General features: G+C 36.3%; 1 protein-coding gene across 3 annotated transcripts in view; it reads left to right on the top strand.

Annotated features, from left to right (window-relative positions):
• Positions 1-25681, top strand: part of LOC114353434 (neural/ectodermal development factor IMP-L2) — an 83623-nt gene that overhangs the window by 42202 nt on the left and 15740 nt on the right. The window lies entirely within an intron of this gene.

Raw genomic sequence — 25681 nt, forward strand, 5'->3', positions numbered from 1 at the left:
TCAGTGACAGATTGAAACGCATAATTAAAATTATTATTAATTAGTCCAGAAAATTATAAAATATTTGATAAAGATCTTAATTTTATCCAAGTAGGTTTCACAGGTTGAAATAATTATATGATGCTATGATGATACTTATGATGGCTAATGATTTCTGACATAAGTTTTACAGGGTTGATGAAATTAATGGTGTTTTAGATTCTTAATTGGCAAATAAGCATTGCATACCGCAATGGTGAATGACGTAAATGACACATTTTATTTAATCATTTAGAACTATCCTATGAGGTACTCGTATCTATAACACCAGGTGCGATTGCGATACCTGCCTTGTCATGCATAAAAAACAGGGATTCTGGATTATTTAATTTAATTTCTATTTTGCAAAGGCGACTTTCTTCATATTTTATGATATTCAAAATTCAATGGTGTTCAAATCACTTACACGTCCATATTGACGTACTAACCGCATTTACGGGTTACCTTAACGCTAGAGGGCATCTTTGGCTCAAGAAAAAATTAATTGCAATGTTGATAAACGAAATAATTCCTACCTACAAGATGCTCAGTTGAGCCAAAGTTGTCTTTTTTGTTGAGCCAAAGTTGCCCTTAAAATTAAAGTAACCCGCGAATGTGGTAGTATAATTTTTCGCCGCACTCTTGCTTGCGCGAATGCAATAGTTTAATAATCAGTGCGCTTACCATGAGTTTACGTTAGGTGTGCTCGCTAGCGACTGCGTAAAAAAATGACATTAATTGTATGACATATTGTGCAGCGCCCCTACTGGCTACTTTCAAGAAACAAAATCTTCATAGAGATTTTTGACGTACTCGCTAGCGAGCACACCTAACGTAAACTCATGGTAGGTACACAGACTGTTCTCCAGCTGCGCTTAGACCAACTAAGTATGTACTACCTAGACCGTGTCACAACGAAGGTTTTTTCTAACCACCCAGTCTATATTCTAGATTATTCGTTCAGACCTAACATTGCGTCAGAACAAGAGAAAGGCGCCTGGAAGGTTATCGTTTATTGAAATTAATTTAATTGGTCCATGTGGGGCGTGTATTGAGTGTTACAAATTGCTTACATTTTGACGTAAAGGGAAAAGTGTTTAAGGAAATTAAGGCTCTGTGAGACAGCGAGCGCAGGGACGTAGCGTTCGTGTGATGTAAAACCCAAAAAAATATTTATATGGCGCGTGTAATGAGTTCGTGATTGAGTGTTACAAATTGCTTACATTTTGACGTAAAGGGAAAAGTGTTTAAGGAAATAAAGACTCTGTGAGACAGCGGGCTCAGGGACCTAGCGTTTATGTGGTAGGTACGTCAATGTGGTGTAAAACCCAAAAAAATATTTAGGTTTGTGGCGCGTGTATTGAATCCGTGATTGAGTGTCACAAATTGCTTACATTTTGACGTAAAAGTGTAAGGCACTATTTAGTTCCTTCTTAACAAAAGCAAAACTGGTTACTTAATAGGAAGCCCCAAATACTTGTGATAAAAATGTGTAAAAGTTACCGAAATAAACTTTATTTATTTAGTTGTAAAGGCGCTGTGAGACTGCAAGCGAAAAATTCTTTCACCATTAGAATCCAATTTTTTTTCTGGTAAATAAGCATATTTTTTTTTTGTTAAATACCTATATCTACCCGTGCGAATCCAGAACGGGCCGCTAGTTTATTTTATATAAGCGTTATATTATTATGTCACATAGTATAACAAGTGGAACCGGCCCTTGTATCTCAAGTGTAACAAACATAGTATCTCGCGTACTGATAAGCAGGTCATTAAACTATCGCTCCATTCATGGCGGCGCCTCAGATCTGATACGCGGTTCAAGGTTTGATCTTAGTTAAATGTGCTAACTAGCTGGTTAATTATAAATCTTTTTTATTAAAATTGAAATTTTATAACTCCGTTTGCGTGGTAAACTATAGATCGTTTCATCCACGAAGACGCGCCCCACCATTCTTCCGCTAATGATTGAGTGTTACCGGTACACGCTAAATTATCCATGACACGCACACTACAATAATGACGCTCGGATTGCTCGGATCAAACTCCCCGCACCCCGCGCGACCGAGACCAAAAATTGGTGGGGCGCGTCTTCGTGGATGAAACGATCTATACCTCAGATCATAGAAAGAGAATAGATATGAAGTCGCGCGTAACTACAACGAGAACCAGTGTCCCCACATTTCCCCCACCACAGCTCCCACACACACATTCAACTGTGTAAAAACAAAGCGACTGAGAGTCTACGACAACATGTGCAACCGGCTTAGAAGTGCTGTGATTGGCCAGAAGGCGTGCCTTATGGCCAATCAATGGCCGCGTGACGTGACGCACACTTTGAAAAAAAGCAATTAGAGAGAAGAAAGATAAAATGGAGTCGATATGATATCGATACTTTAAATCCTGGGGGCAAGGCTCGAAATTGGTTTAAAAAATGCTTGTATGAAAACCTTTTTATTATTATACGTTATTATTATGTTCTTTAACGATTTTTGCATAAAGGAGTCAGTTCCATTTTGTATGGACGAAAAACTCAGAATCAATTATTGGGACTAAATGAAGTTACCTTATATTAATTTACCCCAACCAAAGCTCAATGTCGTTATCGATGGAGTATAGAAGTTATAGACTGACAAAGTTTGTATGAAAAGTCATGGGTTAAGTAGGTACTTGCGATTTTTACCAGTATTTACAATATTGGTAATATATTATTATTTACTTTAATAATAATAACAGGATCACTGTAATTATTATTAACTACTATCGCGCATTAACTTTTTAATTATGGCGAAATTCGTACCGCCTATGTTTATCAAAAATAATGCCTATATTAGGCTTTCAACTAGCTCTTATAGTAATTACATAGTTGACAGTTACTAATCCCTTCTACTATTGTTATTGTTTTTGTAAAAACTTAAAAATCGCAAGCAACTCATGATTTTTTCATTCAAAATTAGAAAATAGAAAATAATAATTTACTTCTATTTATCGATAATAGGAAACCGTATTAGAACACGAGCCCTGCACTATGTTACGACCGGCACATGCGGCCGTACTGTGTATTTTCACGCGTCAGTGGATATCGGAAGAAATAAAATACATTGCGCAGTAGTTACGCATGACATGAAGTGGTTGCTAACTAAATCGTCAATGTACAACGTGTTTGAATTTTTATCACCACTAATTTCGATATCGCAGTAAATGTCACGGCACTTAATTCGTTCGTAAAAATGTTTAGTTTTTTTTATTTATAAGCAAAATACCAATGGATTTGCAATACTTACATGTGGTAAATGACTTCATTGTTCCTGTAGTTCTTCGTTTCACTTATGTTATTGCACGTTACGACGCATTATCCAACAATATCGGAGAACATTTCCTCAGTACGACTGAATCGCGACTAACCTGGCGTCCCGGGCGATGTTCGTTTCTGGGCATATCGCGGAGACACGCGCCACGCCCCCGTTTCACATCTATTCCCTTCTATGATCTGAGATCTATACATATTAATTGTCTAAATTATAAATTGGAGAGTCCCGTAAATTGGAGATAACCTTCCTGTCACATACTCTATACATCGTGGTTACCAACTTTTGTTCTATGACTTTTAATTTTTTTTTAATTATTTTATACAAATTCAATCGGTTATTTTTATGCAAAGCAAAAGTCATACAACAAACGTTTTTCACCGTGATGTATGTGGTAGTAAGGTTGTCCTTGATTTGGACACCTGTATACTGGGAGATTTACGCCCGTATTCACAAACGACACTTGCTAAAGTGAACTGATTGGTTCGTGTGTCACCCTGTGCGACCACGTGCACAGTGAGACCTCATAGAAATGTTTGTAAATACGGGCGATATTGTTTCACATTTAATATTGTGGCACGTATCATCTATTCCAAATTTGTTTCGAATATTCCGGTTTTTTTATTCTTTTTATTTCACCCCTTTAAGCCTCAACCCTTTCAGTACCAGCGGATCGAGACACAATAGAAATTAATTGTTACCGCGGTCTCATGCGACCACTACGGTTCCACCAGGTAGATAATCGTGTAGCTTTCTATCTAACAAAAATTACAAAATCTTAGAGAGATTACTAAATCACATTTAAACACTTTAACCTCTTGTTTTGATGAGGCCAGAGTTCAACGACTGACAGTTAATTTGACTGTTAAAAATTGTAATAGAATGTTAATTATTTCTTTTTCTAGCCTTGGTCACTATTTTTGAACAAAAATACGGTTCAAACTTTCAATTGCTTAATGAATTATATTTAATTTAAAGACTTAAAATCTTGTAATTTTTAAATTTTAACACGGAGTTCAAATGTAGGTGTCGTGTGTTTTGCTTGTGTACCTTTAATCTTATAAAAATATTTTATTCTAATCTATTCAAATGTAGCAGCACTACAACGGAATCCTTAAAAAATCTAGAGCCGTAGTTCGGGTGTTAATTTGGGTCAAATCAGGAACACGAGTCACAAATGGCCCAAATAGTACATGCAGTACATGCCTACTTCAAACTGGTGACACATTGACTCATACGTCACCAATAAAACTATTTGTCATAAAAACTAGATCCCACAGGAAGGACGGAAGAATTACATTATCTTATCTATCAGTCGCGCCACTTTAAATACCTAACGACATAAACACCGCATTTGGAACCCTATTCCGTCTACTTAAGGTCCCCCAAGGCTGTCCAGCTCTGATACTCGATTTCAAACCTTACAGTGATGAGAATAAGAGTCAATAGATCGAAAGATGCGCGTGCGTTTCTCGGAAGGTGAGTGGACGCCATTCTTACACACGGTCATGAATGGTCGAGCAGTGACCATGGGTTTGATGAAATTAGGATAATTCGGGGCTTGAAAATATTTTTGTGCAAATCCAAACTTTTGGTTGGAGTTAATTGATTGAACACGCTTTATTTCATTTATGAAATTTTATGAAAATTATTGTCGTTTTTAAATTTTGTATTTTTTTTTATTGTGATTTTTTATGCATGGCAAGGTATTTGACCGCAATCGCCCCTGGTGTTAATTTTTTACATGAGCTACAAACAAGACCACTCTTTAATAGGCAAGTAATATTCTAGCAATATGTTGACACCACGTATAATAAGTATTCTTGTAATATAACAAGTATTTGCAACAAAAATTTTATACTCTTATATGCTGTCGACGTACATTGACCCAAAGTTCATTATTGCGCCGCAACTCTTGTATATTCACAATTACATCAGCTCTGACATTCTAATTCCATTCTTATGATAAGACTTATTCTAATTAAAGTAATCTTAAACAAACCGACGTTATCTTGCACAAATCATAGCGTTTCAACATGATTTAACTGTTAAAACGGAGTGGGGAAGGCGTGATCATGATAAGGTGGCACACCCACTATTATAATATCATAAATAAATAATAAAAGTCAGATAGTTAAGTTATTGTACACGGTTACACTTTGAATGATAATGTGATTAAATATTTGACATACTTTATGCATCGTGGGTTTAATTTAACTAGGTACGTGATACTGCAATCTTAACGCGAAATTTATGACTGGGTTACATTATGTACTCACGGCTTGACAATTCTTTTTATTTTAGTTGAAATGGAACGCGAAAGTTTAAAATCTTACAGTAGTTACTTATTACAAATACATAATTTATGATGCTACAGTTTTCACCTTTACATAGGTATTCAGTCAGTATATCTAGATTTCAGCCATTGGTAAAGTCGTGTACTGTGAAATAGTATTAATAAATCTATTAAAATTCAAGTAAAGAGTTTCTTTGGTTGGTAAAATGTCTATTAATTATACCAATTTTATTTTCTCTTATTTTATTGTAGAGTTTTATTCAAATGTCTTTTTTTCATTTTACTTAGATGTGCTGCCTATTTGATATCAATCACCCTTAACACACTTTATTATCCGACAAAAATTTGCACTCAAAATATTTTTACAGTCTTTCAAGCCGATAGCGATCGTACGATAAAATAAGAAATTATCATATAATTTTCATAAATAATCAGGTTATGTTGCATCCATAATTATAATTACTTGGCGATAGTCACTAGCAACGCTGATTTATTACATTGACGCAGTTAAGTTATCATTAATGATTTTGAATTGAAGGTTGGTATCTTGAATCGATGGGAGTATTGACTTATAGGCTGTGATAATTGTTACAGTTTAATAATTAATGGAAGTTTCTGTTCAGTGATTACACATTTGTGATATTATAACTGTTACTTCACTGACCTCATGAGTGATAGATAGGAAAAATTGGTTTAAGGAAAATTGTGAAAAAAAAATACTTTTTCTGAATTCTTGCATATTTCTAATCGGTTTAGGGTGGATTCGACCAAACAAGTGTAAATATTAATCTCAGAATAAATCGTCAGTTTTGACATATTTCCCATACTTACTGAAACTGTCAGTTATACCAAGAGTAATTCTCGGATAAAAGTTTGGTCGAAGCGGGCCTTAAAGTGGTATTATCTCAGGAATAGGTGCGAACTTAAAAAATATTTTTGTGTTGGATAGGCATTTATAAAACCACGCTGCGACCAGTAAGAGCGGAGCATCAATGAAACACGTTGCAAAAATAGTCTGAATTAGTAAAAAATATATCTGAATTTGAATGTAAATACTACAGTACACTATTAGTATCAGCCAAAACCAAAACGAATCCGTTATTTTCACTTGAGTAAATTATAAGCGTATTACAAATTAATTTGTTATCATGCACGTGCCGAGTCAAGACCTGACCTGAGGCGTATCTTGCATTGATTTTGTAGGGTAACTCGATTACTACACTCATAACTCAACGCACTTGAGGACAGAAAAGTCATTTTCGTTATCATTATTGTAGCCGATAGTGTTATTACCTTGAGTGGAAAGAGGCCTGATTTTAATAATATATTGCAAAGATTATTGTAATGCGGCCATTTTTGCTACCAGGGTGGCGCCACTGTGACGCGGTATAAGGTGCTATCTTGACAAATCACTTGTATTAATTTTAAGTACCTACTTGATGATAAGGGGGTATTGTAAGGTGGGAGATTATTTAACAGACAGATATGTGGGGATTGATAATACCCGTTTATCTTTTATTTATGGTGCATAGGCTTGGTCTTGATACCAATATTGAAGTAAAAAAAAATGAGTAAGTTCTTTTTGCGCTGATAGGTACTCTCTTCATAATCCCAATCCCAAAGCAGTGGCAGAATTTAAACTAAATACATTTTCCCCGTTAAAAATAGTAAAAAGGCTTAAAGTAAATATTTTTATTAATATTAATTTATCTTCGCACAGATAGACAACCAATATCATTAGCTTCTTAAAAAAAAGTTTTATAAAATTGGAAGAAGAATACAAGTATTATTATTCTTTGTCCATTTGTATTTTCGTGTCAAATATAGATTTTCTATTTCTCTTAGCGAGTATTATAATGATCATATCATTAAAGATAACATGAATCTAAGATTTGTATGCTTGAGGTTTCTAACAAAAACAAAAAATAGGTTTTGGACTTTTTGTGCGGAAAAACCTTTCTCACTAGACGAAGAAGACGGTAAGTACATAATGAGTAATTCAAACGAAATGAACATTTATAGTGGAGGAGGCTCATAGTCCAGCAGTGGACTGTAAAGGGCTGTTGATGATGATGATGATGAACATTTAATATTCGTGATAAGTGAAAGTATTGTACATGTGCTTCACACGAGGCCTTTATCACCGCGATATCCCCTATCAGACCATAATTCAGGTTCGTTATCATGACAGTTGGCTTGTCAAGTCAATGACAGACGGAATCATAGGCGGCTGTCCGGATATTGATTTATACACTGACGTATTAAGTAGTAGCACAACTTTATCACGACTCCATCAAATGAAATATTTTATAAACACAATCAGTTTATAATTTACATATTAAACATAAGTTTTACAGATATAACACACACCTAATCCCGAGAAAATAAAGATATGTGTAAAGGGCACAAAAACTTGTGCACGAGATTATTAATTTTTCTTCTTGTCAAATCTAGCTAAGCGGCTTCACATTATTTTCTACAACACAGCATGCCTTATCAAATCATTTTCCGCCTTTTATTAACTGACTTCAAAAAGGAGAGATTTCCCAATTCCAGTGTATATTATGTTTTATTTTTAATCAAGTATTATTATATCATGGAAAAATAACAAAGGGGTAATTTTTCATTCAGAGCAAGTAAGCTCTAATTGTAATACTTGCAATAATAAAGTAAAAGAAGGCCCTTGAATAAGGTCAATCAAATGAAATGTCAATTATCACTGCATCACTTAAGCTCCATTGAAAAAAGTGATAACAAATATTGCATTTCTTTGCGACATTTTATCAAAAGAAAATAAAATTGCAGTATTGTACTTATGTAGTAGCGAACCAATGAATGAACTAATAAGAATGAACGAAGATTATACATGTGTTTTACTCTTGTAATGTCGCATTGAAGTATAAAAACATTATAACAAGACCAAAATCTGATATGGCTGTTACATCTTGACGCTCAAAATTGAGAAAATATTAATATGAATTAATTTTAAAGCGATAGATATAGACTGCAACACACATATAATTTTACAGTAGGTTTCAACTAAAAATAAACAATTTCAATTCTAAATGAGAGGCACCCGCTGGAAACCAGCGTCGGGGCACGCGTGCACGCGTGTCTTGTTCATTTTGATGCTGAGCGGGTGCCTTTTTGACACATAAATACTTAGTATACCGTTTTATTTTATTATTTTTGTTCTGTATTGTTTATTTTTTCTTTCTATTCTATTCTAAAACCTAAAAAAAAATCTCAAAAAGTAAAAAACAATGAAAGCCATGGTCACCCTAGTGGACACCACGTGGTGGACGTAACGCATAATCCACATGACGCAATACTACTGCGTACTGTCGCAGGTAGGAGTTTTCGGTTACAACCAGAACTGTGCGATTGTCGACCTTATGTCCACTGGTTAAGGAGAGATGCATCAAGTTTGTGCTGTGAAAAATTCCATTTGACATGATGGAGTCATCTCTGGGGGTGTGTCTAAAGTGTGACGTGTACAGTTTATTTGGATGGATGGATTGTTTTCGTGTTGAATTAAAGGTGACTTGTTTGCAATTGAGAATTGGGTATTTGCCACTCGTTCGTTCGTTCGTTTCAGCCAAATGACGTCCACTGCTGAACAAAGGCCTCCTCCAAGGTTTTCCACAATGCACGGTCCTGCGCTGCCCGCATCCAGGCTCTTCCCGCGACCTTTACTACTTTAGAAGTTGTGCCCAACGATAGTTGGTTATTGGTATCAATTAACTATCTAATACCAGTTTTCCAGTTATCAAGTAAAAACAGTATTGTATTGGACTTGGAATTGGACATTTCACACTGCGCCATGTAGGTGTACTTTACAAAACATTTTTTTAATAAAATCTTAAATTAAATATTTGTTTAACAAAAAACTATTTAATTTAAGATAGAAATAGAAAACACCTAGCTAAGTCTATACAAATTTAGATTTATGACAAATTTTTGTATCGTGCAGGATTCGATTCCACAGCCTCTGACTCTAGCATGTGAACCACTAAGCCACTGGGTTAAGAATTACGTTACTTCATATTTTTGGTAGAAAATCTTATATATATAATAAGGATAAGACCCTATGTGACTTGTTCCCAGAAGTAATAATCATTTAACTGACTATTACCACAGAATAATAATAAGTACTACGTACAGAAGTTTTACTACGCAAAGGTATTTAAAAAAATGTGTGCTTAATGTAATTAACAATACGGTGTAATTTAGCCTGTCTCAAGAGTCAAGCACCATTTTGTTGACAAACGTCAGTGATCGGCACTGCGACGAAGGTATAGGACTGACTTCGGTAAAATTGCCATAAATAAAGAAGAAGAAGAGAAGACTTCGGTAAAATGATGTGACATGAGGTGCCAAACTGCGGAAAATGGCGGAGGAAATAAATACATGATTTAGCATGAATTATCATAAATAATATCAACTACTTATTTACCTCTCAGTGTCTTGAGGCAACTTAAAAAAGTACATTCTGTGTTTTTATTATTATTTAGGCAGTTAAATACTGCACAGTATTTAGTACACCATTTTCTTTATTTTCTTCTATCATACACAAGAATACGCGTGCGTGAGTCAATGTTCGCTCGTATGTGAGGCCTTGTCGAATAGTATCCTGTAGGTGGGCCATCGTGCGTTTTTTGATTTCGATGTAAACTCGCGTAGATGAACAGGCCTGCTATTACATAATTTCCCACCAGTGGGGTTAAGTCTTCTCTACATTATAAAACAAAGTCGCTCCCGCTATCAATAAGTTTATATTTTCGCAACGGATTTTAATGCAGTTTATCAGCAATTGATAGGGTGATTCAAGAGGAAAGTTTCTATACATTTATAAAAGCGAAAGGTCACTGATTAACCACTGACTCACTCACTCATCATGAAATCTCAGAAACTACAAGTGCTAGGAGTCTCAAATTTTGCATGGGGGTTCCTTTTAGAACGTAGGTGCTCACTAAGACGGGATTTTGCAAAATTCATCCCCTAAGAGGGTAAAAGGGATCCTTGCGTACGAATTCGCGGGCGGCCACTAGTGTTCGTATAATAGGCTAGTTTCCTAAAAAAATTTTTTAGTCCGTCATGTTTAATATCAAAACATATTGGACACATATATTTTTATATCTCAATCTAACAAATAATTACATAGTTATGGTGCGTTGAAGTTCCGCGCGACGTCACAAAGTGCGGCACTTTTATGCACTCATTGACGTCTGGGCCTCTTCTTATGAACTTTGGCGCGCTTTATCTCTTTAAATTTTCATTAGTTTGAAAAAGTGAAAAATACGTGTAGAGTATTTTTTGATAAGTTAACTGACGGACTATTAAAACTCTTGCTTTTTGACCCAGGAAACATCCCTATTAACGTACGAAGCCGGGGTGGGTCGCTAGTTTGGTATATAATTACTACAAAATGACTCAGTCCTCCGGTCACCTTTGCGCTTGCAGCAATTGTAAGGGAAATTCCTTGCCCGAGCAATTGGTTTGATGGACATTGAGAAAGCAACCTTAAATGTTGGGTTTAGAGTCGGGTATTGCACGTGGGGGAGATATTATATGGTAATTGGACCGACGTCGGTCCGTCTGAGCGTGAGCCAGGTCACGTCGTATCTAGAGAGTGAGTGTTTCCATTTGACGGACGAGAATTTGACGAATGAGAACAATTTGCCGTGTGTTTCTGGCAAAGTATGACCACTCCCACTCTACTCGTGGATATCTTTTATGGCAAATAAAGGTTATGCGAACACCAGGCTTTTCCATCCCGTCTGGTCGGTGTGAGGAATGTAGGCCACATCTTCCATTTTCCTTTAATAACAATTAGTCTTCAATTAGTCTACGCTACTAAAAGCTTTTTCTTGGAACACTTTAATAAAAGCTTCTTAACCAAGTGTACAGAAGTACACGTTGCTATAAAACATTAGGTACACTTTAAAAACAAAAATGAGTCATTAAAAAATATTTACGTAAATTCATAAAAATGTTCATGGCATAATCATGCAAAAGTCTGCTATGTTAGGCGATCTGCACGCGTTGGTGTGGTTGAAGCATTAGGTACACATAAACCAGTGAATTTGGTATACCTAGAGAGAGAGAGAGAGAGAGTTTGAGCCTGGAAAAGGTTATAAGAATAGTTTAATCCCGGTTTTTTAAACTCGGATCCGCTCGATTAAGTTTTTTCTGTGACAGACAAAATTTCACGCAGGCAAAGTCGTGGGAAAAAGCTAGGAATATACACGAAAATTTCTTGTACCATTCAAAATCTGCAAACTCAGTCGACTTTGTAATCTGAAGCGTGAAACTGTGTATTTATCAGATTTGAAACTATAAAAATCCAAAATAAAAAGATACGTTTTTTTTAATTATGAATGTTAAATTAAATTAATGTCGTTGTTAAATATTAAATTCACACAAATACCATAAAAATCGAACTATTTTTTTTATCCACAACGAGGTAGCTCTTGGCCTGTATCTCACCTGATGATAAGAGACGATCAGGCCGAAGGTGGAAGCGAGCTTCACCCGGAATCCTCAACCACGGAGGAACTGACTATCTTACCTCTAACTGTCGGAAGACAACAATGCTGTTAACATTGTTGTTATGGCGACAGACGTAAGATGGTGGTAGCTAGCCAGGCGGACTTTGAACAAGCCCTACCACCAACCAAACCGAACAGAAAAATCTGCCCCCACTGGGAATCGAACCCGGGACCTCTGCGTCTGAAGCAGGTGGTCTTACCACTAGACTACAGAGGCGGTTCTAATACAGTATGGTCCTAAAACTCGTCCGTCATTTTCCCGTCCGTTCCCTGTTTCTATGGCACAGTGGACCCACGCCTGTTCCTATGTGGTCCCTCACTTTTTCCTCTACTGCTCCAGGAAGGCCACCTTCCAGATAAGAGATAAGCTGTTGCTAAGCCGGTTAAATTGAAAGGACAAGGGAAGAGGACTCAGAAGGGTCAATTAACAATTTTTTGTCCTTGGGATGAATGATGTTCTAAAGCAGTGGTTCTTAACCTTTAAGTCACGAGGGACCATTTTACCAAATTTCTTTTTTTTTCTTCAGGGGCGTAACGCACTTAGTACCGCCATTAGTAGATAATAATATAATCTATGACACTCACAAATAATGTGGCTTTCTATTGGTAAAAGTTTCAAAGTCGGTTCAGTAGATCCAGATATTATCCCCTACAACTTCACAGATTTTACCTTTTTTAATATTAATTTAAATAAAGTTCGTTATGAGACTGCTTACGTCACTTCTATTAGACGTAAAGTCACGTAGGAACCATGTTTGTGTCAAATTATGAGACACTCCTCCGTGACCATATTTAAAGGCTCCTCGAGAATGCATTGTATATTATACGACCCGCCCCGATAACTACATACAAGTAGATATAAGATAGATACAAGTAAAACTTTCCTCTTGATCTATTAATTAAAAAAACAGCATCAAAATCTGTTGCGTAGTATAAATTAAAGATTTAGCATACATAGGGACAGACAGAAAAGCCATTTTTTTGTAGTGATATTATCAAGGTATATCAAGAATTGTTTATTACAGTAGGCCTAAGATGCGCGCCGTGATAACTTTTATCGAAGTCAAAATGTATGGGGAAAATCGATAAAATGGCGTGATAACCGCTCACGAGAAGTCAACTATAAACAAAAAACTTAACGTCATCAATTTTTCGGCTGAAATAATGATCATGACAGACAGTTTCTAGCTGTTTTACCAAAAATATTTATAACCAGCTGTGCCCCAACGTAGCCTATGTGTTAATCCAGGGTGTCAGCTAACTCCATATCAAATTTCATTAAAATCGCTCCGGCCGTTTTGACGTGAAGAAGTAACAAACATACGTCATACACACTTACACTTTCACAAACTTTCGCCTTTATAATATTAGTGTGATTTACTGAAATTAAATGTAAATTGAGACTACATTTAAAATTCATAAATTATCCTGCTTTCGCCTCCGAGATTTATTTTACCGCGTAGTACCCCTGTACGACAAGCCAATCCGCACACAATATTCAGCGCAGTAGTAGTAAAAAACAAAAGAGCGGGCAACCCCACCCCTACCACGCTGTGGGCTCGGTGTCCGAGCGGTCTCATTCCTTTGTGCGCACGCGCAACGACCGCACGCAGTATAAGAAAAATGCTTAAGTGACGTCACCAGGACGTTTTTACCGACAAAAAACGTAATTATTTTAAGTTGTGCAGTGTAGTGACGAGAATTAGACCCAACACAAGGTTGGTTGTAACAACTATTTTGTGTAAGTGCTCGTACATTTTTATTATAAGCGTTGTGACACGACGCGTAACTTTGACCCATTTTTAGCTCCAAGTTAACGCGCGATGTTAACCAGTAGCCATTTTTTATGATCAAACGAACTTACCAAGTGAAGTTCGATCTGAATTATCCTGTTTTCGCCGAAGAGATTTAAGGTCCCTCCCAACCCGAAGATTTCTATATCTTCTTCCCTGGAGGTAAACGTCAATGTCATCTCTTCTCTAAATATAATGAGACCGCTCGGACACCGAGCCCACAGCGTGGTAGGGGTGGGGTTGCCCGCTCTTTTGTTTTTTACTACTACTGCGCTGAATATTGTGTGCGGATTGGCTTGTCGTACAGGGGTACTACGCGGTAAAATAAATCTCTTCGGCGAAAACAGGATAATTCAGATCGAACTTCACTTGGTAAGTTCGTTTGATCATCTAATAAAAAGTTAGAAAATTGGCACCTGTAAAAATATTTTGTATTTTTTGCATGGAAACGGATTCAAACATATGACCCATCGTGCTTTCACTTTGAGCTCTATTTCTACGAATTACATTATTTCTTTATAATTGTTATTATATTCTATTAAATAATGACGTCATCAACTTTCTCACTGTCAAATCGACCTCTAGAGATTTCTCTACATATGTACAGTCATCAAGCTAACATTGTAGGATCTTATTCAGTCGTAATAAAAGCTAGTTTACAATAAATGTGTACGGTACAGTTTTAATTCTTGAAGATTACAGTGATTATTTGTAATAACGATTGCCTAAATTGCGAGTAATTTAAAGTTCTTCCATTCAGAATTGGAAAGCTACATATTTTCACTAAACGTCTTAATTGTTGAATGTGATGCTTTGTTATTTTAGTACCAAATAAATATTTTTTCTTTCTTTCTTTCTTTCTTTATTAGTGAGAATGGATTAGAAGATTCAAATCCATAGTTATACCTATGTATAGACAGACATAGTGCTTAAATGAGTCAGTGCAGTATGGGATCCCGTGATGACATTGACATTTATGACGTCTGTGTCACGTCATACAAATATGAAGTAATTTCACAAATGTTTCAATAAGCCTGAAATAATTTTTCCATCGCTAAATGTGTGCAAATCCTAAAAATAGCCTCAAACAAACCTAACGCTTAGAATGTTGGAATTCCGAATATTTCCAAAACAATCGAATATAGATCGAATTCGACCGATTTAGATCGATTTATCGATTTCCAGTGAAATGAGGCAACAGTGTTGAGTGTGGAATCGTTCGTAGTAACTTAATTCATTGCTTAATAATAGCTTTTTACGCATACTTACGTCATCAGCCCGAAAGTTCTGGGTTTGTTTCCTATATGGAGCACACAAACTGAAAAAAACACTGTCTAATTGTCCATGAGTTTTTCTGGACGTTTGGTAAAAAAAACAACCTGATTTTTTGAAAAGAAATATCATCATTTACGTGCTACGGAGAGCTATTTGATTTAAAAAAAGTTTTTTTCAATAATTTCGTCATCCAACTATCATAAGCTTACTTTTTGACGTCATCGGTGATTTGAAAAGCTCCACTATTCACTAATTTCTACACCTGTCAAACAATACTAAAACTAATTTTGATAGGTACACTAAAAACTAAGAAAATTCAACTTATTGACACTATGGACAAGAAAAGTCAGCCAATATTTATTAAAGTCAAGGTTTATGAACGTTACGTTATGAAAAGAGAAAATTGCTTTAAGATTCAGGGAAAAAACCAAATTGGACATCCTTTTTTATTGGACCTGGATTTCTAATGAAATATTTAATTATAGGATGATAGATTGTATTTTTCATTAAACAAAACATTGAAGATCCGCTTGAAAGTTCAAACTCCTTTCTCTATACACATTTTCAGGTATTAGACAACAAAATAAACAGTAAGATACATCGCAGAGCTGTTAACGCCGCACACCTATTTTGTGTGAGAAAATAAACAACTCTCTCGACTGGGCGAAAATACGCAAACCCCGTTGAAAGATGTGTAAATATTTTATGTAATTAATGAGATATACAGGGTGGAAACGTTTAGTGATCTCACTCGATTATTTCTAAACTATACAAGATATTCAAAAACTGGTTACTGATCCTGAAAGTGCTTCATGAGCTCTTTCAAACGGTACCAATAATAGGTTACAGAATAAACTGGATCTATCTGAAAATTCAATGTTTCCAGCTTCTGTAACCTATTATTGATACCATTGGATAGAGCTTGTGAAGCACTTTTAGAATCAGTAATCAGTTTCACGATATCATGTGTAGTTTTTAAAATAATGTGTAAACATTGAATTTTCAGATAGGTCCAGTTTATTCTGTAACCTATTATTAATACCATTTGATAGAGCTCATGAAGAACTTTCAGGAACTAGTTTATTGATATCTTGTATAGTTTAGAAATAATCTAGTGAGATCACTTATCGTTTCCGCCCTGTATAGATTTTTAAATTAACTGCACCCACACTGTTGGGAATTTGCTGTTAGGTGGGTTCCACTTGCGTCCTATTTGTTGTCCACTGCTGGACAAAGGCCTCCCCTAAGGATTTCCACTATGACCGGTCCTGCGCCGCCCGCATCCAGGCACCTCCCGCGACCTTCACTAGATCGTCGGTCGGCTCGTGGTCGCCACTCGAGGACTCTTCTGCTCTAGCGGCCATCAGCTCTGCGAGCTATATGCCCCGCCTATGCCACTTGATTCTATTTTTTCTATTTGTTGACATTTTATTATTACGTTATTTAATGATGACCAGGGTTCGAAAGGATAATTATCAATGATAATGATAATTATCAATGATAATTCTCATGATAACAGATGGATAATATAATTATCGGTTGATAATAACAAAAAATGCGATCGTAAAAATAAACTGTATTCGAAGATTTCGAACGTGTATTTCCGCACTTGCGTCTAGTGGTGGGCGTTAATCAACATAAATAGTTATAAAACCTATCTATTTAGCTCCACAATTGCACAATGACACTGTTACACGAACCAATCACAGAGCTCTATTCAACACTGTGCGTTCGATTTGCGTCTTGCATTCACGATAAAAAGATCTCAATTATCGAAGAATGGCTACATCTAGCCGAGTTTTCAATAGCGCGTGTTTCGGAACCGGATTTTCATGATATTTCAACGTTACTTCAGTCCAATTTGGTACGAGATGGGTAACGGCTCGTGTGAAGTTTCAGTGTTTATTGTTCCCTATTATCTAGCGTCAAAATATTTATCCATTTTCCAAGCTTTCTGCGACTAGCGATGGATAACTTGAAGACAATCAGCAACCAAAACGTAAAGCAACATTCGCAATCAGAATTTCTTATGAAACAATATTATGACAAATGTATCTTATAATGTTGATAATTATCATGGAGCGTAATTAACTTAATAATTTCAAACCCTGATGATGACCCAATCAACGTGTACTTTGCGTCTTGTGTTAAGAACGTTTGACGGATTTCACCCGAAGGTCTCAATTTCTGTTTAAATTAAGGTCTTAAAAGGCGGCTAAATCAATACATATTTGTGTCAATTCCCAGTTTCTTTTTCTCAGCACTAACAAAGAAATTTTTTTCGAAGCTCTGGCTTGTTATTACGATCGTTTTAACAAGTGCTGGCGCCGTTGATGTTTTGTAATAAAAACTTTTTTTTACTTGAAATTTAATCGATTTGCGAGTGCTTTAAGTAAAAGGTTTTAAAGTATAGAAAAGCATTTTGACATTAAATAGAACATTCTTTTTAAAATTGGGTCACTCGTGTTTTAATTAACTATTTGTAAAGTAAAGAATGTAAAGTATATACCTAGTCTGGTCATAAGTTCTGTCACATGATCATAACTTTTGAATTTTGAATGAAGGTCTCAAAAATATTTATTGAATTAGAATTTAGAATATTTAACGAAATTAAAAAAGTGCACTGTTTTGAATTTTATTTGTTTTTAAATATGTAGTGGACGCATAAAGAAGACCGAACAGCAGTTGTCACGCTGCATTGGTGCGGTTACGCGCCAAAGCAGATTTTCGATGTGCTGAAAAAAAATAATTCAATATTAATTTTACGTTTATCGTTTCATCAAACGATATAATGAAGTTCTAAGTGTAGAAGACACAAAACAAAAGTAATTGTCCTTGCACGGTTAGGACTCCAGCAGCGTTAAAAGCTGCGAAGGCGCGAACTCAAAAAAATCCCATGCGTTAGCAGACTTTGCCTGCCCTGGAGGTAGGCTTAAGCCCATCCAGGGTGAAATTGGTATTTATGAAGACTCAAAACTTCAAACTTTTTGAATAAAAATCAAAAATCACTTGGATGCGCGTTTAAAAGACCTGAGATTGAAGAAATCCTACGTTTTGCTTAAGCAGTACGCGGGAAAAAAGTACCATGAAAAAATTTTTCGAATGTTTTTTTTTACCATGGAGGAGAGTTACAAAAAAACAAAATGGTAAGTTGGATGCGTACATCAATGAAAAAGCACCAGCTTAATTTCGACTGTCCAGCTAGGCCAGCTTTTATCGTCACTCAAGGTTTGGTAACATGTCCCAAATTTGGGCTTTTTTGAGGTGTTTTTTGCATGAAAGGCATAAAAACGAATGCCATTCTGTATCAAAATTCAGTTCACACAAAGCTTATGGAACCTTTTTTACATATCATGCTCAATAACTGACACTGGGAGTTCCAGCAGGATTTTGAGCCAGCTCATAGAGCGAAAAGCGCACAAAACCCGCTCGTAGGGCGTAAAATTGACCTCAGCCGGCACGAAGTCTGGCCCTCATCCAGTCCAGGCTCTAATCCGTTGGATTACAAAATATGGCAACATTTGGAGAGGAAGGCCTGCTCTATGACCCATACTGATTTGGAGTCCCTCAAGGCATCCTGTATTAAACCAGCCGCCGATATTGATACGAAACTCGCTCGTGTTTCTAGAGACCACTTACCGCGCAGTTTGAACCCTTGTATTCATAATGACGAGGAAAATTTGAAATAATTTTTACAAGCATAAAATCTTTGTTTTAGTACCTTTCTATTGGTATATAAATGATTACCGTAAAAACAAATATAGTATCAATTATTTCACTATAAACATGTGACCGAACTTATGAATCGACTAAGTATTTATTATTTTTTATTATTTATTATTTTATCAACCGACTTCAAAAAAGGAGGAGGTTCTCAATTCGACCCGTATGTTTTTTTTTTTTTTCTATGTTTGTTACGCGATAACTCCGCCAATTATGAACCGATTTGAACAAATCTTTTTTCGGCGTATAGGTAATACCTCAAGGGTGGTCCCATTTAAATTTAATAATAGAAAAAACAACCCCCAAGGGTGGAAAATTGGGGATGAACTTTTTTATACGCAATATCTCCGCCGATTATAAATCAATTTGAACGATTATTTTTTTGTTGAATAGGTATTATCAAAAGGGTGGTTTCATAGGAATTTGAAGAAAATATTTCACCCCCAAGGGTGGAACATTGGGGATGAACTTTTTTATACGCAATATTTTTTATTTTTAGTTTTTTTTGTGTTCACGCATTTGAAGTCGGTTTTATTTTTTTTAAAAGTTAATTATTTATTGAGCAATTACATATTTGTGTCATATTAACTCATAACTGTAAAAAGTTCTATTTTGGGATTCGAGCCCAAATCTTAAAATTCAGGAAAGAGAGTTGATTTATCCCTGTTTATAGAGTTAAGTGGAACAAACCTCTGGCACGTGTAGAGCATTCTCTTTACATTTTTATTAGAAGTATACTTCGCTATTAATACCGTTCGTTCGTTCGTTCGTTTCAGCCAAATGACGTCCACTGCTGGACAAAGGCCTCCCCCAAGGTTTTCCACAATGAACGGTCCTGCGCTGCCCGCATCCAGGCTCTTCCCGCGACCTTTACCAGATCGTCGGTCCACCTAGTAGGAGGCCTGCCCACGCTACGTCTTCCAGCCCGTGGTCGCCACTCGAGAACTTTCCTGCCCCAACCGCCATCGTCTCTACGAGCTATGTGCCCCGCCCACTGCCACTTGATTTTAGCAATTCTGCGAGCTATGTCGGTTACTTTGGTTCTCCTGCGGATCTCCTCATTTCTGATTCGATCACGCAGGGAAACTCCGAGCATAGCCCGCTCCATCGCCCTTTGGGTGACCTTGAGCCTTCTTATGAGGCCCATAGTAAGCGACCACGTCTCAGATCCGTATACCATCACTGGCAACACGCATTGGTCAAATACTTTCGACTTGAGACACTGCGGTATTAATACCGTAACTGGCTGAAAAACGAACATGTCAAGTCCAGTCCAGACTGGCATTAAATAAAATCTCAGAATGTTTATCTAACGCCCGTATTCACAAACATTACTATGAGGTCTCACAGTGCGCGTGGACGCACAGGGTCACACACGAACTAATCATAGAGCTCTATTCAACGCTGTGCGTTCGATTTGCTGCTTCACTTAAGCAAGTAACGTTTGTGAATACGGGCGTGAGGATATTTTTACACATCTTTTGATAGGTGTTAGTAGAGTTCTTTTAAAACTCGTTCAAACGTGTATAACAATTTTTATAACACTATTTCTCGCCACACATATAAAATAAATAATACAAAAGACAAAACGACAACGATTTAGGCGATCTTATCACTAGGAAGCGTTCTTTTCTAAAAAACAGACACTCTTTCTACCGCAGTCGGGTAAAAAAACCGCGTAGTGATCTGTTGTGAGATGTGTCCTAAGTTTATATAATTTTAAAGATGATATCAAAAAAATCATGTGATTAATCAAATTTGGGTTTTTAAAAGGTTATTGTCTTTTGATCAATAAAAAAAGCTCTATGCGACCAATACATTTTCCGGTTAGGTACTTTTACATAATTTCTATGTCAGAATATAGCGTTGCTTTATTCCATTTCAAAATATAATCTATATCTTTGAAATTGAAAAGTCTCTGATACTTACTGACTCTGACTCACTCACTCATTACAAAATCTCAGAAACTACAAGTGCAAGGAGTCTCAAACTTTGCATGCGGGTTCCTTTTAGAACGTAGGTACTCACTAAGAACGGATTTTATTAAAATCCACCCCTAAGGGGGTAAAACGGGATCCACGCGTACGAAGTCGCGGGCGGCTGTAGTAGCTACAAAACGAAGGAATATTCCATTACCAACTAATTAAAACATTAAAATAGCACAGAAGTTACCTAGAAAATTAATTCTAAAACGTCCATTACCCTTCCTTTTTAACGTAGCAACTATTTTAATTTTATAATAATTAGTTTCAAACTTTGCTTGCGATAACAGTATTCTGGGAACAATCCTTAAAGTAATTATGCTGAGGCAACGAACGAAACAATCACAGAAGCAGCTTATGTATGATTTTTTTGATGTAGAACGCAGGTATTTGACCACAATCGTACCTACCTGATCGTGAGATTCAGTCTAGGATACATATCTGCCCTGTAAGTGCATATTCACTTCCGCATTTTAATCAATTGACAACTTTTTTTTATACCAAATCGTGCTATGTGATTCCTGGATCGGATTTTGTAAATATATTCCATCAGTATTTTGCAACTATGAACTTCCACACAACACATTTAATATCTAAAGTTAACCGTACCTTTACCACCGTACCGTTACCAATTTTAACTCTATTTTTTCAACTCCATAATTGTCATCGTCGCAGCCATTTGCTCAAACAGCGCTAAATAGCAAAGGATCTTTGGCTTGTTCAAGATTTTTCAAATAGTCAATTTAAACTTTGCTTTTACAATTAGATGTCAAAATTATGTCAAATTACTTACCACAAGGTGGACCGACGATATCATAAAGGTAGCAGGAAAGCGCTGGACGCAGGCCTGTACCAACCGGGTAACATGGAAAGCATTGGGGGATTGGCCTATGTTCAGCAGTGGACGTCCTATGGCTGAGATGATGATGATGATGACTTACCTTGAGATAATTACTTACCGATTCAAATCTTTTATCAATATTTAGACCCTTTACAGAACAATATATGTACTGAGAAAACTCAAACTTGAATGTATGCAAGCACATTCTACGCTTTCCTCTTTCACTCAACAAAGTCAAACTTTTCTAGTTCAATTTAATTTTCTTAGAAAAACGTTGGAATAGTCAAATTGTATTCCTTTGGCAAGTTTAAAGAGGTTAACTACGTTTAAAGTGTTCTTTGAAATTTGAGTTTTGATATCCTAAGAAGGGCGTTGATATTGCCTACATAACCTGTTGGAATATTGGCTTTAGAATATTATATTCGTCGCTAAGCAATGTTAAAATTTGTAATTACTTCAGATTTCAATATTTCCCAAATTAATCTCTAGACTACAAAATTCTTTGACTCAGCAATTGAAACAGACATACAAAATTAATTTTCTTTTATTATTAGAGAGGTGGTCTTAATAATAAAAAGACAAAGATAAAAATACTTTTGTTACTTTTGAAATAATAATACTTTTACAATACTGAATCTTCCGATTGTTTTTTGAAGTTGCAAAAATAACATGAAAAGAAAAGTTTATGCTGAAGCGAAAAATAGTATAAATCAAAAACCATAATATTTCATGACCGACATTTTTATATTTTCAAACAATTGCGCAGTTACTTTAATCCACGTGTAAAAAAATTATGTAATATTGCAGACAAATAAAAAAATGCTATTTGCTCATTGTAAGTCAATTGCGCAATAAATTTCTTTTAGAATTTCAAATCGCAGCGGTTTCAAGAGTACGGTACATACAAACACTACAACCTTGACATATGTATATAAAACGCTTCAAACTCATGCTAAGTTATGAAAAAATCAAGGTTTTTGGACAATTGAATTTGAAAGCTTTACGGTTTTTGTAAGACAAAAAATAAGTGGAAAACTGAAAATATAGATCGTTTCATCTACGAATACGCGCCTCACCATTCTTCCGCTAATGTTTGAGTGTTATCATATCAGAAGCCATAGGGCTGACTTCGGTAAAATGATGTGTGACGTCAGGTGCCAAACTGCGGAAAATGGCGGAGGAAATACATGAATAAGCATGAATAACATTTTGTGTTTCTATATTATTCAGGCAGTTAAAATACTGCACATTAATACGGTGCCAGGAAAAACCACACTCCTATAGAGTGTGGTTTTTCCTGGCACCACTGTTCTCTTTGGGGATAATACCTGCTATTGTCCAACACTTTTGATATATTACTCATAAACATGGATTCATTTTCATTGAAAAATCTCCCTTATCGAGTGAATTTGTTCTATAAAAATGCAATAAGATACTTTGTCATAGAGCTCAAAGTAGCATCATGCATTGTTTACTTGTTACAGAGCTCTCCAAATCAAAAAAATAATATGGTGACTTTTATACCTTGTTGATTAATACATACTCCACCAAGTGCCTACCTACTTAAACTACTTTTTCTGGTCCATGGTCGCCACTCGAGCACTTTTCAACCCTATCGGCATTGATCAACTGATTATTTGGTAGAGGTCGCTGAAAGCACCTTGGTGCGGACATTACAAGACCAGTCATTGTAGTTCCTTGGGGGAGGCCTTTGTGCAGTAGAAGTCATTTGACTGAAACAAATGAATACACTTTCTTTCTTTTTTTGTGAATGTAAGCGCTCCTGCACACGACGCCGCCGCCGCGCCGCCGCCGCCGTCGTATGCAGGAGCGCTAAGTTCTGCGTGGAAATTGATAAAGTAACATTTTGAGACGTGCCACCTGGACTACTTTTGCCACGCATTCTTTGTGTCACGTTTTAGGTGAAATGACCACATCGGCCAGTATCTACATATGAATAAGTCCATTTTTTTCATTTTTGTCCTAAATCGCCGTTCGGGACACGTGATCCTTAGAAAATGTTTGCAAAATTTTATTCATATATGCGCGTTGAAATTAAACGCACTTTTTTGGTCGGTTTAGATTTTCCTTCTTGAAAACTAACTTAGAGTCCAAAGTATAAATTAATTAAGGTAAATATGCCACCAGAGGGCGCTAAAGAACCTCATGGAGTTTAACGAATATTTCAGTCGGCTAATATAAAAATGCATAGACAACCACCCTTTACCGTACCAATAAAATAGAGATTATCACGGTAATTACAAAAAGCTTAGTTGAAATATTTTGCAAAATAATGCCGAATATTTCAGACATATTTAATTTCGTAACGGATACCTTACTTGTACACATTCCGTTTCATTTTATCATGCTACAATTGTGATGTGTCATAGTTTCGCATAATTTCAAGTTTCAACAAGTTTTCAGCCTAACATTAACTCAAGGTCTGATGTACTCACGTTACTAGACTATAATCAGGACAACATATTCTAGCTTCATCATCATCATTTCAGCCATAGGGCGTCCACTGTTGAACATAGGCCTCCCCCAATTATTTCCATACTGGCCGGTTGATAGCGGCCTGCATCCAGCGCCTTCCTGCTACCTTTATGAGGTCGTCTATCCACCTTGATAGACATCCCAAGCTGCATGTTCCAGCACGTGAGTTCCACTCCAGGAGGTGACTGACTGACATAGTGATCTATCAACGCACAGCCCAAACCATTGGACGTATCGGGCTGAAATTTGGCATGCAGGTAGATGTTACGACGTAGGCATCCTCTAAGAAGGCATTTTACGAAACTCCACCCCTAAGGGGGTAAAACGGGATCCACGCGTACGAAGTCGCGGGCGGCCGCTAGTTGAATAATATAATATACCGCAATATTGCATTCAGACATATATAACCGTTACAAAGTTGCTCTACCCTCACAATCGATCAGGTTTCGACCGGCGCAATCCGATGTCAATCCAAAATCAATTAGCACCACCAATCAGCCGCGCCTGCGTTCATTGATCGCCATTCATGACAACTTTATCAATAACTCTGCGCTCGCGCTTGGAAATTGGCAATAAAGTGATGAATGACTGCTTAAAGGCTCTGTTACTGAGAGATATAAAGCTCTAACTCACAATGTGTGGTCTTTACCCTTTTTTTTTTAGTGAAATTGGTTCCATACTTTATGATCATTTTTAAAAATCAACAACGAGGAAGCTCTTGGCCTGCATCTCACCTGATGGAAAATGATAACCAGGCCGATGGTGCAAGCGAGATTCACAAAGAATCCTCAACCATAGAGGAACTGACTAACAAAGATCTGACACTTCTGCTGGTGTTGGTGGCTGGTGCTGAGAAGTGGTAGAAAAAACTCGGTTACCTTTTCCAGTCTCTTATCTATAACAGGTCAATTAGTCAGTGACCTTTCGCTATTATAGATATGTTACTGTAAAAGCTCGAATTGCAGTAAATCCTAAGATATTCCAGTAAAACCTAAGATATACCAATGTCTAATGGTAAATGTCCCAAAAGGTTTGCGATTCGAACTCTTACCACCATTTCGTTGTTAAATCTTAGGATTTACATTAATGGCACGGTAAATGTTGAAAAACAAAACATGTCATAACGTGCTCAGCGCATCTCATCATCATCATCAGAAATTACTTCAATTGGAAAAAATCGAATCTATCTTAATATTGAAGTTGCCCTCTTTGTATTTCTAGTCGCTCACTTAGTAATGTAGTCGCACGGACAGAATTTTAATATCTAAAATGGATTAAACATAACCCACTATTTGTAAGCTCGTTCTGCATTTGATTATATTAATCAATATTCGTTGTTAGTTAAGTTAATTTTTCGCTTACTCAAATTCATTACGCTCAAGTTATTAAAACAGTAAG

The sequence above is a fragment of the Ostrinia furnacalis genome, unplaced genomic scaffold (assembly GCF_004193835.3).
Source record: "Ostrinia furnacalis isolate ACB-3 unplaced genomic scaffold, ASM419383v2 OfSCF1657, whole genome shotgun sequence".
NCBI lineage: Eukaryota > Metazoa > Arthropoda > Insecta > Lepidoptera > Crambidae > Ostrinia > Ostrinia furnacalis.